At 41.1% G+C, this 18,643-nt stretch overlaps 1 long non-coding RNA gene across 1 annotated transcript in view; it reads right to left on the reverse strand.

Moving 5' to 3' along the window:
- Positions 1-4,397: 4,397 nt before the first annotated feature.
- Positions 4,398-18,643, reverse strand: part of LOC129532988 (uncharacterized) — a 34,739-nt gene continuing 20,493 nt past the window's right edge. The window contains exon 4 of the long non-coding RNA XR_008678979.2: positions 4,398-4,927. This is a non-coding gene — a long non-coding RNA (uncharacterized lncRNA). The remainder of the gene's footprint in view (positions 4,928-18,643) is intronic.

Below are 18,643 nucleotides of genomic sequence, written 5' to 3' on the forward strand. Positions count from 1 at the left end.
TTGACAGCAATTCCTTCTTCTGTTTTCAATCATTCTTGGTTATGAAACTATAAAGTTATGAAAACATGAGAATTAGAGTCTTCTTTTAACACTTTTTGGTCTGTGTTTTTTCAACAGCAAAATTGGATTATTCGGCTCATGTGAAGACTTATTTAAACCTTTCATTTCTTTTCATTATCAGCCTGCTTCTCTCCATCGGAAAGATACTTTACTCCTTCAGCATGTAGGGTAGAGAATCTTGACTCCTTTGGTATTCCATCTTGGAAAATAGAATCCTATGGAGATTACCATCTATACATTTCCTTTTTTTTTTTTTCCCGAGTGAGGGGAAAAAGTTAGACAGGTGTCTCCAATGTCCAAAGGTCAGGAGACACAATGATGAGGTAGTGTGCGGTGATTGTTCAGCACCATGACACTAACCCATATCAGTGATTTTTTAAAAAGTGTTCTGGCTGGGCGCTGTGGCTCATGCCTGTGATCCCAGCGCTTTGGGAGGCCGAGGCGGGCAGATCACGAGGTCAGGAGATTGAGACCATCCTGGCCAACATTGTGAAACCCCGTCTCTACTAAAAATACAAAAATTAGCCGGGCGTGGTGGTGTGCACCTGTAGTCCCAGCTACTTGGGAGGCTGAGGCAGGAGAATTGCTTGAACCTGGGTGGCAGAGGTTGCAGTGAGCTGAGATCACGCCACTGCACTCCAGCCTGGCGACAGAGAGAGACTCCGTCTAAAAAAAAAAAGCATTCTGCAGCCATAAAAAGAATGAGTTCATGTCCTTTGCAGGGACATGGATGAGGCTGGAAGCCATAATTCTCAGAAAACTAACACAGGAACAGAAAACCAAACACTGCATGTTCTCACTTATAAGTGGGAGCTGAACAATGAGAACATGTGGACACAGGGAGGGGAGCATCACACACCAGGGCCTTCGGGGGGTGGGCAGCATGGGGAGGGAGAGCATTGGGACAAATATCTAATGCATGCGGGGCTTAAAACCTAAATGACGGGTTGATAGGTGCAGCAAACTACCATGGCACATGTATACCTGTGTAACAAACCTGCACATTCTGCATATGTATCTCAGAATTTAAAGTAAAATTTAATAAATAAATAACTTTTTAAAAAAATTCTGCCTATACACCATTACCCAAAATGAATCACACTAAGTGATCTTTTGGGATGAAGAAAAAAATATTATAACTCTCACTTATAATTAGTTTTATTTTTAAAGTTAAGCTTAACTAATATTAAATATATGGATAGACAGGAGTATATATGTATAATTTATTTTTAAAAAACATATAGATTAGGGCACATGCTCAAAATATTTTTATTGATATATACACAATCAAGTAAGTTTTGAGATTGCTACTAGAGATCATTGCACATCACTGAAAATTTTGGCCAGGGTAATGACATTGCAAAAGAGGAGTTTTAGAAAAAACAATCTAAGAGCAATATAGAGGTTAACTTGGAAAGAAGCGATATTCAAATTAGACATGCCAGGTAAGAGGCTTTTTTTTAACCATTTGTCTAACACTTTATTCTTTTACATTTGATGTTTCTTTGTCCTTTTTAAAAAATGTTTTAATTTTTTATTATACTTTAAGTTCTAGGGTACATGGGCACGACCTGCAGGTTTGTTACATATGTATACATGTGCCATGTTGGTGTGCTGCACCCATTAACTCGTCATTTACATTAGGTATATCTCCTAATGCTATCCCTCCCCCTCCCCCCTCCCCCCACCCCACGACAGGCCCCAGTGTGTGATGTTCCCCTTCCTGTGTCCAAGTGTTCTCATTGTTCAATTCCCAGCCAGGTAGGAGGCTTTTGCAAGAATCTAAATATCAACTAGGGTGATGACAGTGGGAAATAGAAAGCCATAGTTATAAGAGATGATGTAAAAGGATAACTTAAAATATTAAAAATGAAAAAAAAGAATGTGTGGAAATTTTGAGCTAAGTTGGTTGGGGAAAAAAACAGGAATATCCATTAGGGGACTCAAATTGCACTATGATTGCCACTGACATACATGCCCACATATATAATGTAGAAGCTACAGTATTATCTGCTTGAACATGAGGCTTGAGATCCTGAAAATTCCCATAAGTGGGAGACACACAGTTGAATTACTTAAAATTTTACAGGAAAAAATGGAATTGTGAAGCAAGGATTGCACCCAAACTTGTAAAAGTCCTTAGAAATCTTATGTTTCTTATTAGAAATCTTATGTTTCTTATATATAAATCGTATGTATTTTATGTTGAAACAACAAATAAGAAAGTCCTTCTAGTTTTGTATCCACTAAATAAGTAATGTGCCGAGTATGGTGGCTCACACCTGTAATCCCAGCACTTTGGGAGGCCAAGGTGGGCGGATCACCTGAGGTCAGGAGTTCGAGACCAGCCTGGCCAACATGGTGAAACCCCATCTCTACTAAAAAATACAAAAAATTAGCCAAGCGTGGTGGTGGGTGCCTGTAATCCCAGCTACTCGGGAGGCAGAGGCAGGGAGAATTGCTTGAACCCAGGAGGCTGAGGTTGCAGTGAGCCAAGATCACGCCACTGTACTCCAGCCAGGGCGACAGAGCAAGACTCTGTCTCAAAAAATATGTATAAACTAAAAATAAGTAATGAATATTAGATAAGAAATAGCAGTCAGACTTCCAGCTTCCATTCTGGCACATCAAAAGTTTGGAAGTGCCATTTCATCCTAACAAGTAAAAAACTGAACAAGGAGAAACAGATAAATCCACTACTACAGTGGGGGACTTCAACACTCCTCTATCAGAAATGAACAGATACAATAGGCAGAAATCAGTAAAGACATAATTGAACTCAACATCATCAATCAATTTGATATAACTGATGTCTGTAGACTACTTTATTCAACAACAGCAGAATATACATTCTTCTGAAGCTCATACAGATAATTCAACAAGATACACTACATTCTGGGCCATTGAACACACCTTAACAAATTTAAAAGAATAGAAATCATATGTCTGCTCTCAGATCACAATGGAATTAAATTACAAATCAATAGCTGCTGGGTGCAGTGGCTCATGCCTGTAATCCCAGCACTTTGGGAGGCTGAGGTGGGCAGATCACTTGAGGTCAGGAGTTCAAGACCAGCCTGGCCAACATGGCAAAACCCTGTCTCTACTAAAAATACAAAAATTAGCCGGGTATGATGGTATACACCTGTAGTCTCAGCTACTCAGGAGGCTGAGGCAGGAGAATCACTTGAACTCTAGAGGGCGGAGGTTGCAGTGAGCCGAAATCACGCCATTGCACTCCAGCCTGGCGACAGAGCGAGACTCCATCTCAAAAAAAAAAGAGAAAGAAATCAATAGCAGAAACATAGCTGGGGGCCAGATGGCATAGCTCATGCGTGTAATCCCAGCACTTTGGGAGGCTGAGGTGGGAGGATCACTTGAGCCCAGGAATTAGAGACTAACCTGGGCAACATCGCGAGACCCCCATCTCTACAAAAAAAAAAAAAAAAAAAAAAAAGTTGGGTGTGGTGACAGGCTCCTACAGTCCCAGCTGCTATGCAGGAGCCTGAGTTGGGAGAATTGCTTAAGCCTGGGATGCTGAGGCTGCAAGGAGCTGTGATTTTGTCACTGTACTTCAGCATGGGCGACAGAGTAAGACCCCGTCTCAAAAAGAAAAAAAAAAAAACATAGCTGGAAAAATTTCAATACTCAGAGAATTAGCAACACACTTTTAAATAACACATGGATCAAAAAAGAAATCTCAAGAGAAATTTTTAAATATTTTGAACTAAATGAAAATGAAAACACAACTTTTCAAAATGTGTGGAATATACCCAAAGTAGCACCTAGAGGAAAATGTGTAGCATTGAATACATACAATGATAAAAAGAAACATCTAAAATCAGAATCTAAACTTTGGGCTTAGAAAACAAGAAAAAGAAGAGCAAACTGAATCCACAGTAAGCATAATAAAGTGACAAAAATTAGAGCAGAAATCAATGAAATTGGAAACACAAAATCAATATAGAAAATCAAAACCAAATTTGTTCTTTGAAAAGATTAATAAAATTGATAAGCTTCTTTTTTTTTATTATACTTTAAGTTTTAGGGTACATGTGCACATTGTGCAGGTTAGTTACATATGTATACCTGTGCAATTGATAAGCTTCTAAACAGGCTAAGCAAAAACAAGAGAGGCCATAAATTACTAATACTGAAAATAAAAAAGGGGGCATCACTATAGATCCATGGACACTAAAATGGTATAAAGAAATACTATGAACAACTCCATGCTCACAAAGTTGATAACTTAGATTAAATGGACCATTTCCTTGAAAGATACTGAAATGGGAGAGTTCCCTGACCTCCCTCACAGGACATGTGACAGGGTTGTGGCTTGTCTGTTCGGCCACCATGCGCACTCAAACCCCTTATGGGAGGGGGAGCACACAGATGGACAGGTGCAGGAACTGGGGCAAATGCTTTTGGGCTCTGGCCCCACAGTAGCATCTAGGGGTGAGTGTCTTCAATTCTCATGCCCAGTGGGCATAATACAGTGCTCTTTTAGCTCTACCATTCGCAGACAGCTTAAGTGTTAATCAGCTCAGTGCCCTCTTGGTACCTGGGTTCTTGTCCAGCATCCAGGAATAAACAGGTCACACATGGACTTGAAGGAAGGTGAATGTGGGGATTTTACTGGGTGATGGAGGTGGCTCTCAGCAGGGTGGCTGGGGAGCTGGAAAGAGGATGGAGTGGGAAGATGATTTTCCCCTGGAGTTTGGCTGTCCCACGGTCGATCTCTCTGACCATCCCCAGCTGACTTCCTTTCAACGTTCAGACGTTCCTTCTCTTCTCTCCTCTGCTGTGCCACTCTTCTGCTCCTCCGCTCTTCTGTTTGTCTGCTCATCTGCTCATCTGCTAGTGGAGCCTGGGTTTGGGATTTATATGGATACAAGAGAGGGGGGCATGGTGGGCCAAAAGGCAAATTTTGGGTACAAAAAAAGGAATGCCTGTTCCCATTTAGGGCCATAGGTTTCCAGGCTTGGGGGTAGGGCCTTGGCTGGGGAACTGCCCTCTTCTACCCAGTATTTATTTCCCTGTCTCCTGTCCATATCAACACAATATGCCAAAACTCACAAAAGAAGAAATAGACATACGATATGAATAAGCCTATGATATAGTTTGGATATTTCTCCCCAACCAGATCTCGAGTTGAACTGTAATCCTGAATGCTGGAGGTGAGGCCTGGTGGGAGGTGTTTGGATCATGGTGGCAGATCCTTCATGGTGCTGTCTTTATGACAGTGAGCTCTCATGAGATGTGGCCATTTAAAAGTGTGTGGCACCTCCCCTGCCACACTCTCCCTCTATTGCTCCTGCTTTCACCATGTGATGTGCCTGCTCCTCCTTTGCCCTCTGTCATGATCGTAAGCTTCTCGAGGCTTCCCTAGAGGCCAAGCAGATGCCAGCACCATGCTTCCTGTAAAGCCAGTAAACCTCTTTTCTGTATAAATTACCCAGTCTCAGGTAGTTCTCTATAGCAGTGCGAGAATGCACTAATACAACTAGGCAGAGCACAGAGGATTTTGAGGGCAGTATATGATACTACTGCCCTTACCCACAGGGGCCTAAGTAGAGGGCTAATACACAATGGCATTCCTAGGAGCTTGGGTGCGTGTGCAACCAACAGGGTATTGCTTGACATATGCAATCAAAGGCATCAAGAATGGATGATGAAGGCCGGGCGTGGTAGCTCACATCTGTAATCCCAGCACTTTGGGAGGCCAAGGTGGGTGTGGATTACCTGACGTCAGGAGTTCAAGACCAGCCTGACCAACATGGTGAAACCCCGTTTCTAGTAAAAATGCAAAAAAATTAACTGAGTATGGTGGCGGCCACCTGTAATCCCAGCTATTTGGGAGGCTGAAGCAGGAGAGTTCTTTGAACCCGGGAGGCAGAGGTTATGGTGAGCCAAGATCGCGCCACTGCACTCCAGCCTGGGTGACAGAGTGAGACTCTGCCTCAAAAAAAAAAAAAAAGAATGGCTGATGAAAAAGTAGAGGTCAGCTGAGTGAACAACGCCAGTGTCACCATGCCCCCTCATTAGTAGGACCATATGTAGACAAGGTGAAAAAATGGGGTTCTAGCCTAGGCCCATCTTACAGTGGGGCTCCCTCACACTCATTTGGTGGTCATCATCCTGGTTCCAGAATCCATGACCTGGGTGGGCACACTGAGCCACTGGCAATATCCCCACTTGACTCTGTGACTTGTGAAGTAAGAGGAGTAGTATCCTACTTATAGCAGGCGGTGGCCAATCAGAAACAATAGCACAACAGAACAGATGGAATGGCAGAGATTAAGGCAATCTTCGGAGACTTCAAAGGATACAACGGTGGTGGTCTTCATTACATCTCCATTTTTTTTTGAGACAAGGCCTAGCTCTGTTGCCCAGGCTGGAGTGCAGTGGCACAATCTTGGCTCACTGCAGCTTTGACCTCCCAGGCTCATGCGATCCTCCCACCTCTGCCTCCTGAGTAGCTGGGACCACAGGTGCGCACCCCCATGCCCAGCTAATTTTTGTATTGTTTTTTGGTAGAAACAGGGTTTTGCCGTGGTGCCCATGCTGGTCTTGAACTCCTGGGCTCGAGTGATCCACCCACCTTGGCCTCCCAAAGTGCTGGGATTACAGGAATGAGCCACCACGCCTGGCCTATATCCCCATTTTATTACCAGTCTAGCCCCTGTAAAAACCAGATGGCTCATGACAGATGACAGTAGACTTCTACAAACATAATTAGGTGATAGCCCCAGTGGAAGCTGTTAATCCAGAAGTGTCTTCTCTAGAACAGACCATCACGGTCTTTGCAAATGTGTTCTTTTCTCACACCCATCAGGAAGTAGGATCAGAAGCAGACTGCAGTCACTTGAGATGGACAACAGTGAACATTTATGGCCCTGTCTCAGGGCTACATTAGTTCTGAAAATACAGTCAGAAGAGTTCTGCTGTTACATAGAACAGCCCACTGGTCTACTTTATTGATGTCATTGTGTTCATCAGACCTGATAAGCTGGAAGTGATAAATATCCTAGACGCCCTGGTAGGACACACGTGCTCCAGGGGATGAGAGAGAGATGAGAAAGATTCAGGTGCCTCACACAATGCTGCAGTTATTAGGAGTCCAGTCGTCTGGGGCGTGTTGCAATATCCCCTCCAAGGTAAAAAACAAGTTATTTCGCCTTATATCTTGGCCCATGCAGAAAAAAGTGCAATATTTAGTAAGCCTCTTTGGTTTGGGAAGCAGCATACTCCATGCTTGGGATCATCTCTATGACCAACTTATTGGCTGGCTCAGTGCTGCTGGTTTTGGCTGGGGTCCAGAACAAGAGAGCGCTCTGAAGCAGATTCAGCCTAGGAGGCAAACAGGCCTGCTGCTTGGGCCTCATGTCCTGGAAGATCCCTTGGTTCTGGAAGTATCTACAGTAGACAAAGACGTTACATGAAGTCTCTGGAAATTCCCTGTAGAAGTGATACAGCACAGAACCCTAGAATCCTGGAGCAAGGCCATGTCATCTGCCAGATGAAAGTATACACCATTCGAAAAGCAGCACCTTTCATGCTAGGGGACCCTGACCCTGGTGAAAACTGAGTGTCTCACGTGGGACATCAAGTGATGCTGACACCAGAACTGCCTCTTAGGAGCCAGCAAACCACCAGACATATTGTTGGTGATTCCAGCAGGATTCCACCGTATGATGGGAGCAGTGTGTTTGAGATCAGGCTTGAGCTAGTACAGAGGCCACAAGTGAGCTGTCAAACCCAGCCACCCAGACCCAATGCTACCTAACCCTCCTGCGCTATACTCAACAGCATCCCCCCAAATTCATGTCTACATCAACCTCCGACTGTGACGTTATTTGGAAATAGGGTCTTTGCAGACATAATTAGTTAAGATTGGGTCATACTAGATTAGGGTGGCCCTAAATCCAATGAATGGTGTCCTTACAAGAAGGCCATGTGGGGGCCAGGCACAGTGGCTTACACCTGTAATCCCAGCACTTTGGGAGGCTGAGGTGGGTGGATCACTTGAGGCCAGGAATTGGAGACCAGCCTGGCCAACACAGCGAAACCCCATCTCTACTAAAAGTACAAACATTAGCCTGGCGTGGTGGTGCAGGCCTGTAATCCCAGCTACTTGGGAGGTTGAAGCACAAGAATTGCTTGAACCCGGAAGGCGGAGGTTGCAGTGAGCCGAGATCGTGCCACTGCACTCCAGCATGGGTGACAGAGCAAGACCCTCTCTCAAAAAAAAAAAAAAAAAAAGACGAAGAAGAAGAGAAAGGCCACGTAGAGAAGGAGGGAGAAATGGGAGTTACGCTGCCACAAGACACATGAAGCCCCCAGAAACTAGAGGAAGCACAGCATTCTCTTCTAGAGCCTTTGGAGGGACTTTGGCCCTGTTGACACCTTAATTTCAGACTTTCAGCCTCTAGATCTGTGAGATAATAAATTTCTATTGTTTTAAGCCATCCAGTTTGTGGCACATTTTATGAGAGCTCTAAGAAAGAATATGTGCACCGTCATCCCTCCCTCATCTCACACTGATGGCCAGAGGACAGAGAGAAAAAATGGCCTGGCTCAAAGATGAGTCAGTGGAGTATGTTGATCCCAGCTAAAAATAGCCTACTGCTACTTTACAGATCTACCCGAAGGTGGCCCTGAAAGATGGTGATGAGGAAAAAGTCCTCCCACTGGGCCAAGCACTGGACAAAGCACCTAGTGATACCTTTGTATCAAGAAGAACATGGTTCAAGGTCAGTGTACACATGGAATCTTAGGCATAAGCTTTTGGGTTGTGGACTCTCAGAATGGTTTTTGCTGGTTTGTTAAGGACATGGAAGGAATAAGTTTGAAAAATGGGAACCAGGAAGTCTAGGGAAGAGACATACATATGGATAGATCTGGGGAAGAGGACACAAACTATGAAGATCTTTGCATTGCATGGCGGAAGAGGCATTCAGCAAGGAGGCAGAAAGTATGGCACAGCCAACTGATGCTAGCCAGCCTCTTCCCTTGCCACCCCAACACTTGCTAAAACGCCCATGAATGGAGCAGCCCCTATGGCACAGATGGAGGCTCTGGATGGAATGTGTTTCCTCTTTCTGTGACAATTTTCTTCCTGGTATCTATACGCTTGGCTAACTCTCTCTCTCCTGGACAAATACCCCTTCTCAGTGAGACACAGCTGCAAAGGCACATTGATCTGGGAAGCTAGTGAAGCTTCAGTTTTGGGGTACATAATTCCCACAGGCCCTGTGTGTGCTAGAAGTTGCTCGTAGTTGTACAACATGGAGAGGTGAGGCCAGTTTATGATTGGAAAGCATTTCTATGTCAGTATTCCTGGGAAATTGCCTAATCAGAACATAGGGACCTGTAATGCCATTGTTACAGTAATTACTTGCAATCTTTTCTAATTCTAAATACATATTCAAAACTCTGATTTCCCTTCAGCTGGTATAAATCTTTCACCTATTGTCAAATATTAACTTTAGGGACTAATTTGTGTTCCAAGTTTGTGTTGTTTTTTGTTTTTTTTTTGAGACGGAGTCTTGCTTTGTTGCCCAGGCTGGAGTGCAGTGGCGCAATCTCGGCTCACTGCAAGCTCCACCTCCTGGGTTCACGCCATTCTTCTGCCTCAGCCTCCCCAGCACCTGGGACCACAGGTGCCCGCCACCACGCCTGGCTAATTTTTTGTATTTTTAGTAGAGACGGGGTTTCACCGTGTTAGCCAGGATGGTCTTGATCTCCTGACCTCATGATCCACCCGCCTCGGCCTCCCAAAGTGCTGGGATTACAGGCGTGAGCCACTGCGCCCGGCCCCAAGTTTGTGCTTTTTAAGGAGGAGGGCCCTTCAAATTGTATAAGCTTTGGGTCCCACAAAACCTGGCTGCTCCTGCCTGTCCCAGTTACTTCATGGAACACTATTCCTGCCCCATCCCTGCATCTTGGCACCTGATATCACTTACTCTGCTTCAATTTTTTTTCTTTCTCAGTGCACTCATCACCTTCTAACATACTATCTGTTTATTTCTGCTTGTTGCTCATTATCTGATTCCCACCATTAAAATGTAAGCTCCAAGGAGCAGGCATCTTAGTGTTGGCTGATAGAAAAACCAAATTTTATCAAAATATTTTAAGAGGTTTATTCTGAGCCATTAGGAGTGATCATGGCCCGGGTCTACACAATCCCAAGAGTTCCTGAGAAAGTGTGCCCGAGGTAGTCAGGTTACAGTTTGCTTTTATACATTTCTGGGAGACAGGAATTGCAGACAATATCATAAATCAATACACAGAAGGGATACATTGGTTCAGTCCAAAACGGCGAGACATCTCGAAATAGGGGCTTACAAGCCATAGGTGGGTTTTAGGGATTCTTTTGTTGACAATTGGTTGAGAGATTTAAGCTTTGCCTAAAGACTTGGAAAGGAATGCCTGAGTTAAGATAAGGAGGTCTGCTCCTGTCTTGTGATGCTATACCAGAATTAGGTTGGAAAGTAAGCCACATTACACCAGGTTAACTTTTTAAAATCCATTTAGCTGGGACTACAGGCATGTGCCCCATGCCTGGCTGGTTTTTGTATTTTCCGTAGAGTTGGAGTTTGGCCATGTTGGCCAGGTTGGTCTCAGACTCCTGGCCTCAAGTGATTCACTCACCTTGGCCTCCAAAAATGCTGAGATTACAGGTATGAGCCACCACACCTGTCCAAGCCTAGAGTTTTCAATACATCAGTTGGGTGCTGGGTTTTTAGGATAATTTGGAACTTAAGCAACCTCATTCAGAAAGATAGATTTCTGTATTTAATAGTAAACATGAATTTGAAATACAGATTTTTCCATAGGGAAAAAAGTTCTTTTTAAGAAAAAAAAATCTGTTTAACAAGATTTTATGGTTTATAGGGTTTAACTCCCCAGGCCCCTTATATAGGAATTTGGACAGGAGAAAAAAGATCAGAGTTCAGTCCTCAGGGTTATTTATAGATTCCCTGTGCCTAGTAGAGTGTGTGCTTATACTGGGTACCCAATAAGTATGAGTAGATGAGGAGAAAGAAGGGAAGGAGAGGGTGATGGGGGAAGGAAAAGAGAAAGAAAAGGAAGAAAGCAAGAGCAGATGGAATGATGATGCTCAGAACCCACTATCCCAAAATATGACTAGAGGAGACCAGAATATGCCACCCCAAAATACACCTCTTTGGCACATTGATTATTTTGAGCTGGTTATTTTGAGAAACTGCAGACATAAATTCAACTCTGAAAAGTTGTCCTTCTGTAAAAGTAATTTACATCTATAAAGGACCTCTTTCCACCTGGTGGGATGCTCCCTCTCTGCACCAGGAAGGAAAGAATGGTTAAATCTCCGGACACTCTTGAGCAGTGGTGAAGGCATCACCTGAAATCTGCGTAACAAACCTTGTCTTTATTTAAGGAGCTTTTCTTGGCCATCTCTTTGTTTCAGACAAGGGACAGCATTTAAGTCCGAAGTTTAGACTCCTTCTTGGAGAACTAGTCTAGAGATTCACTTCCCTGTTTTTTTCCCACTGTATACATGAGGTACACATGTTAATAAACCTCTATTCATTTTTATCTTGCTAATCTGTCTTTTGTTACAGGAACTATGAACTAAGCACTATAGTTCAGAACTATAAAGGGTAGAGAGAAAATTCTTTTCCTCCCTTCTGGAGGACACAATTAAGAGCCATAGCAGCCAGAAATGCCAGCCAGAGCTGACAGGACTCAAAGCGAGGGGTGTCTATTGGCCCTGGTCAGCCAAAATAATAGACAACAAATTCATGAGCCACAAGTGTCACCAGTGAGTGCCATCTGTGCACAGGGAGCAGGTAACTAGAGACATCAACAATGAGGCAAGCAATCATCCAGAAGGCAGCACAAGGAGCTGGGCTTGGGGACCTGAGGCCCCCATCTCCTCACCACCCTGAGACAGCCCTCACTAAGCATCTATATCCAAACACTGTCTTAGGGAAGAGAAGGGAAAGGGGAAAACCTTGGAATACCCAAACATTTACCTGGACTAGAGTATTCAAACCAGAAGAGATAGCTTTACTTGGCAAGCCGTTTCTCCTCCTTCCACAAGCATCCTACACACATAGACTGGAAGTTTGAGAACAAGATTATATCAATAATAGAAAAGAAACCATGTGTTCTTTGGGCTTCTGAGTAGTAGTATATTGCCTTTTAAGGACTAAGTATAACTAATGATAGCGTTAAAGAAAATTTATCCAATGATGCCTCTTAAAGTGCCATAAGGCAGACTTTATTCAGGACCATTGTGATAGTCTTGGGACCGCTACAATGGAGTCTTGCTATGGTGGGGAGAAATTGGCCTCGACTCTGAACATAGCGTGGGCAAGTGAACTTTTGGCCAAGGAATGGCGGGGGGTGGTCAGTGGATAGAAAATTACTAAGAGGAAATGTCAGGGTAAGGGGGATTCTGGCTAACCTGACCTAATAGGATTCTTGCAGAAGGCAAGCCAGGGGAATCAGACATCATCTGGGGGCTGATGGAGGATGAGGAACCCGATCAGATATCAAGGATGATCAGACACGGAGGGTGGGAGGTTTTGGCTAACTTTACTTAGAAGGGTTCTTTTTCTAAAACTGGATTTTACAAGGAAGTACACAGATGGGCCTAGGAAAAGGCTCTTGAGCAAAGCTTGGCCAAGCCCAGAATCTTTGTGAACAGAGGAACACAGAATAACTGGTGGTATTTCAGTATGTTTTATTCTAAAAGGTCTGAGAGCATCCACCAAAAGGAGGTGTGCAGTCAATATTGTGGACTATTTTATAACATGTCTTTTTTTGTATTTTTACTTGCATGTTGCTTACTTTTGACTAATGACAACATCTACAAAATAAGAGACACCTGGCGATTTTTATTGTGCATGTGTTTACAAAATCTTGCTTCAAATGAATTATATCATTTATAGCACTTTGTCATGCAATCTTATGGCATGCAGCTTCTGCTATATTAAAAATTAGATTAAATTAATTGGACTTTTAAAACATTTGTTAAACAAAGTAATGAAGTAAATAAGAATCCCTAATAAATATCTAATTTATATTCACATTTATACTCCAGGCCCAGGTCCAGGAATACATATTGTGTAGACACAGACACAGACACACACACACACACACTCTCTCTCACACACACACACTCTCTCACACACACTCTCTCACACACACTCACACACTCACACACTCTCTCACACACACTCACACACTCTCTCTCACACTCTCACACACTCTCACACACACTCACACACACTCTCTCACACACTCACACTCTCACACTCTCTCACACACAGACACACAGACACACTCACACTCTCTCACACTCTCACACTCACACACTCTCACAGACACACACTCACACACTCACACACACACTCTCACACACTGTCACACACGCTCTCACACAGTCTCACATTCACACACTCATACACTCTCTCACACACTCTCTCACACACACACTCTCACACTCTCACACACTCTCACACACACTCACACACTCTCACACACACTCACACACACTCACACACTCACACACGCACACACTCACACACTCTCACACACACTCAGACACTCTCACACCCACACTCACACACACTCTCTCACACTCTCACACACACACTCTCTCACACACACTCACACACACACAGACACACTCTCACACACACACACACACACACACACACAGACCCTTAGCCTTAGATGTGAAAAAGCGTCTTGTCTGGAAAAGGAACACACCTATCTGAAACTTAAACAGGCTGGAAATACGAAATTTTCTTTCTGGAATAAATAAAATCCCACTTTGCCTTGCTCCCTTCAGAATGTGGTGGAAAGCCTTTCCACTTAGGCAAGGGCTAATTGTTCAACAGAAAATGCCAATGAAGCTCATTGTAATGGGATTCTATCCATCTGTAATTTTCATTCCCAGAACCAAATACTTTCATCTGTTCCCATGTCTTCCAAAACATTACTACCCTTGGTGGTAAAGGGAAGCATCTACAGATTGTCATTTCATTTTTGAGAGCCATTCAGAAAGAAAGAGGCATACTACAAGCCTGGGACTAAGAACAGATTGAATTCATTAAAAAGACAGAAGCCAAACTGTTCATCTCTGGTACATGAAAAATTATCATTGTTGTTGTTAAAACCATATGTTCTAGGTAAGAGGACAGGTTTTGTATTCGCTCTAACATTTGTTCTGAGGAATGTTGATGTACTTAATGCTAGTATGTGCTTAGCAGTAATTTGCAAATATGAAAAGTAACCAAGAGTTCAATAAATGAGTAAGGAAGGTCAGAAACCTCATCTGAGATATTTCCCAGTTATCATTGATAATATCATTGAAATATCATCATATATCATGTCCGAATGTTAGAGCATAGACAAAGATCTACGTCATCATTTGTCATCATTTCATAGCTTTCGGCATGCAGGGTCAGACTTTAAAAGAGTTTGTTTCCTCCTTAAAAAAAAAAAAAGTCTTAAATTTTTTTAAGTTTCCATGCGGTGAAATTGGTAGAGGCTTTGATCACTTGAGCTGAAATGACACTGATTTGTGTCTTTCAGCTGAAACTCTGCTCAGTTCCCCAGACCAGGTTTAAAAAAAATGCAACACCCCACTTAATTGATGTATAGCATATGAAGTATACATGAAGTATAGCAATGTGCACTATATAGAAAATCATAAAGTGTTCAGCTTGATGAATTATAACCAGATGAACACACTCACAATTTATGTATCCATTTTATATTTGATGGGCTTTGGTTGTTTCTAGTTTTGGCTGACTAATGTTATAAGAACATTATTGTTCATGTCTTTTGACACAAGTGGGTATGCTTTGCTGTTGGTTCCATAGCTAGGAGTGAAATCGTTTGGTTACAGAGTACATACATATATTCAATTTTAATAGATAATGCCAGTCTTACAAAGAAGTTGCACCAATTTACATTACCACCAGGCATTTTTGGGAATTACAGTTGCTCATATCTCTTCCTATTCCTTGGTAGCATCAGCCTTTTTAAGTTTGGCCATTTCAGTGGGTTGTATCCCATTGTGCTTTTAAAATTTGCAATTCCCTGAAAACTAATAAGGTTGAATATCTTTTCCTACATTTTTTGGCCCCTTAAATATCTTCTTTTGTAAATAGCCTAATAGAAAATTGTGCCCACTTTTCTAGTGTGTTGTTTATCTTTTTCTTTTTGATTTGCAGGAATTCTATGTAAATTCTGGAAACAATTTCTTCGTTAGTAATATGCATTCCACATATTTTCCCTTTCTGTAGCTTTAAAAACTCCCTCTATGAGATATTCTGATGAACAGAAAGTCTTATTATTAGGTTGTCCGATTTATCAATCTTCTGACTTAATGTTTTCGCCTTTTCTGTCCGAAAAAACTTTCTCACCCACAGGTCATGAGGAAATGCTCCTATGTTATTTTCTAAAAGCTTTTTATCATTTTACTTTCCACATTGCACAGTCCACCTAGAATTGATTTCTGTGTATAGCGTAAAGTAAGAGTGAAGTTTTCTTTTATTCTTAAAGTAGATAACCAATCAATTTAGCACCCATTATTGAAATGACTGTTTTTCCACCAGGTCTCTGCATTTATAAAATTCAAGTGTCCGTATATGTGTTGCTCTGTTTCCAGACTCTCTATTATGTTCCACTGGTCTATTTATCCATTTGTACCAATCCCACACTTAGTGCAATTACTGTAATTTTAAAAATTACTGTATCGTTATAGGTCTTTCTATAGGGTAGAATAATTTCCTCTCATTCTTGGGTTTGGCTATTTTTGGTCTTTTGCATGTCCACATACATTTTAGAGTCAGCTTGTAAATTGCAATGAAAATTGTGGGGCTTTTAATTCAAATTGTTTAGAATCTATAAGTTAGATGGGGGAGAATTAACATTTTGCAATATTGAGTCTTATAATCTATAAAAAAAGTACATCAATAAACAGTAAATCTATAGGTCTAGTATTTCCTTCAATTTATTTAGTTTTCATTTGTGTTTAATTATTAATAATTTAATTTAGTGATATAATATTTTCAATAGATTTTTACATATGTCTTGAACATTTTAGATGTATTTCCAAATATTTCCTTTTTGATGATATTATAAGTTATAACTTGTAAATTAGTTTTATTGGTTTGGGATATATAAAATACAATTTATTTTTTAATTGACCTTGGATCCAATATTAATAAATGTACTTATTAATTCTAACAGTATATCTGTACATTCTTATAGATATTCTACATATAAAAATCATATTGTCTGCAAATAATGACAGTTTCATATTTTCCTTTCCAAATTGTGTATTTCTATTTTTTTCATCTTCCCTTGTTGCATTGGCTAAGACCTACAGAACACTGTTGAATAGGAAAGGTGATAATCAGCATTTTTGTCTGTTTCCCAGTCTCACAGGGAAAGCTCTTAATGCTGCGCCATTAAACGTGGTGTTTGTTTCAATTTTTAAAATACCCTTTCTTGAATTAAGGAGATTATTTAAATTCCTAATTTGCTAAAATTTTTAAAAATCATATAATGGATCTTGACCAAATGCTTTTCTGCACCCACCTCAGCCTCCCAAAGTGCTGGGATTACAGGTGTGAACAACCAGGCCTGGCCACAATATTTCAACTTTATGATGGCACCTATGTAACCATTCTGTTTATCACTTTCAGTATAGTATTTAACAAATTACATAAGTTATGCAACAGTTTATTATAAAATAGGCTTTGTGTTGGATGATTTTGCCCAACTATAGGCTAATGTAGGTGTGCTGAACATGTTTCAGGCAGGCTAGACTAAGCTTTGATGTCTGGTAGGTTAGGTGTATAAAATTCATTTTCAACTTACAATGGGTTTCTTGGGACACAACTCCATTATAAGTTAAGGAGTCTGTATTTGCCAACAACAGCACTAAAGATGTGAGTGGGAATATTGGAGTCAAGAATTGACACCAGACGGGTAATTCAAATCCACAAGAACAAATGAAGAGAACTAGAAATGGTAAATTGGTAGATTAATATAACAGATGCTATGAATATATACTTGCCTTCTTCTCTCAGCTTCTTTAAAATACATAAAATTTAAAATAAAAACAGAAAAAAATTAAAGACATATAATTAAATGTTATAATTACATAATTATAGCAATGTATTGTTGGGTTTGTAACATTTATAGATGCAATATGTATAACAATAATAGCACAGAAGGGTGGGAAAGAGAATGGAGCCAAAAAGAAGTGACATTTATATATCTAATTGAAATTAAGTTAGTGTAAGTCTCATGTAGAATCTGAAGTAACTCTTGACTAGTTAACCAATATATCAGAAGGCCTAGACCAATCACTAAGAAAATAGCTTAACATAGTGAAAAAAGTCATTAGAGGAATTAAATCATAACACAAGCAAATGTTTGCTTACTGTAAAATAAAGCAGTGAAGGAGGGATAAAGAAAATAAAGAACAAAAAAGACATGAGACACAGAAAACGAAAAGTAAAATGGCAGACATAAACCCAACGATATCAATAATATTACATATAAATGAACTAAACAACCTAATCAAAAATCAGAAATTGTTGGGCTAAACTTTTTTTAAAAGATCCAAATATATACTGTCTATAAGAAACACACTTTAGACTCAAAGATACAAATACACTGAAACTAAAAGAGATAGGGAAAATACGCAAATAGATAGAAAAATATGTAAAAGACAGAAAACCATTTAAAAAGCAACCATAAAAAAGCTGGAGTGGCTGAACTAATATCAGACAAAATAGACTTTAAAACAGAAAATGCTATTAGAGATAAAGAGGAACACTTTATAATAATAAAAATGTCAATCCATCAGGAAGATATAATAATTACAAACATATATACCTAACAAGAGAGCCCCAAAATACATAAAGCAAAAACCGAGAGAAATGAAGGCTGTTATGGACTGAATGCTTGTGTCCCCCATAACTCATATGCTGAAACTCCAAACCCCAAAATGTGATGGTATTAGGAGTTGGGGCCTTTGGGCCCTAACTTAGGTAATGAGGGTGGAACCCTCATGAATAGGATTTGAGCCCTAGTAAAAGACAATTCAGAGAGCTAGTTTGCTCTTTTCCTGCCATTGAGGAAAACAACAAGAAGTTAGCTGTCTGCAGTCTGGAAAGGCCCCTATCCAGAGCTTGACCTGCTGGCCCCTGATTTCTATTTCCAACCTCCATAACTGTAAGAAATAAATTTCTGTTGTTTATAAGTCATCCAGTCTATAATACGTTGTTATAACAGCTTGAACTAAGACAGGAAGAAATTGACAATTGAATAATACTATTTGGAGTCTTCAATGCCCCACTTTCAATAATGGACAGAACTAGGCAGAAGGTAGGCTGGGCACGGTGGCTCACACCTGTAATCCCAGCACTTTGGGAGGCCAAGGCGGGTGGATCACCTGAGGTCAGGAGTTCAAGACCAGCCTGGCCAACATGGTGAAATCACATCTCTACATCTAATAATACAAAAATTAGCTGGGCATGGTGGTGTATACCTGTAATCCCAG

Source organism: Gorilla gorilla, chromosome 3 (genome assembly GCF_029281585.2).
Source record: "Gorilla gorilla gorilla isolate KB3781 chromosome 3, NHGRI_mGorGor1-v2.1_pri, whole genome shotgun sequence".
Classification (NCBI taxonomy): domain Eukaryota; kingdom Metazoa; phylum Chordata; class Mammalia; order Primates; family Hominidae; genus Gorilla; species Gorilla gorilla.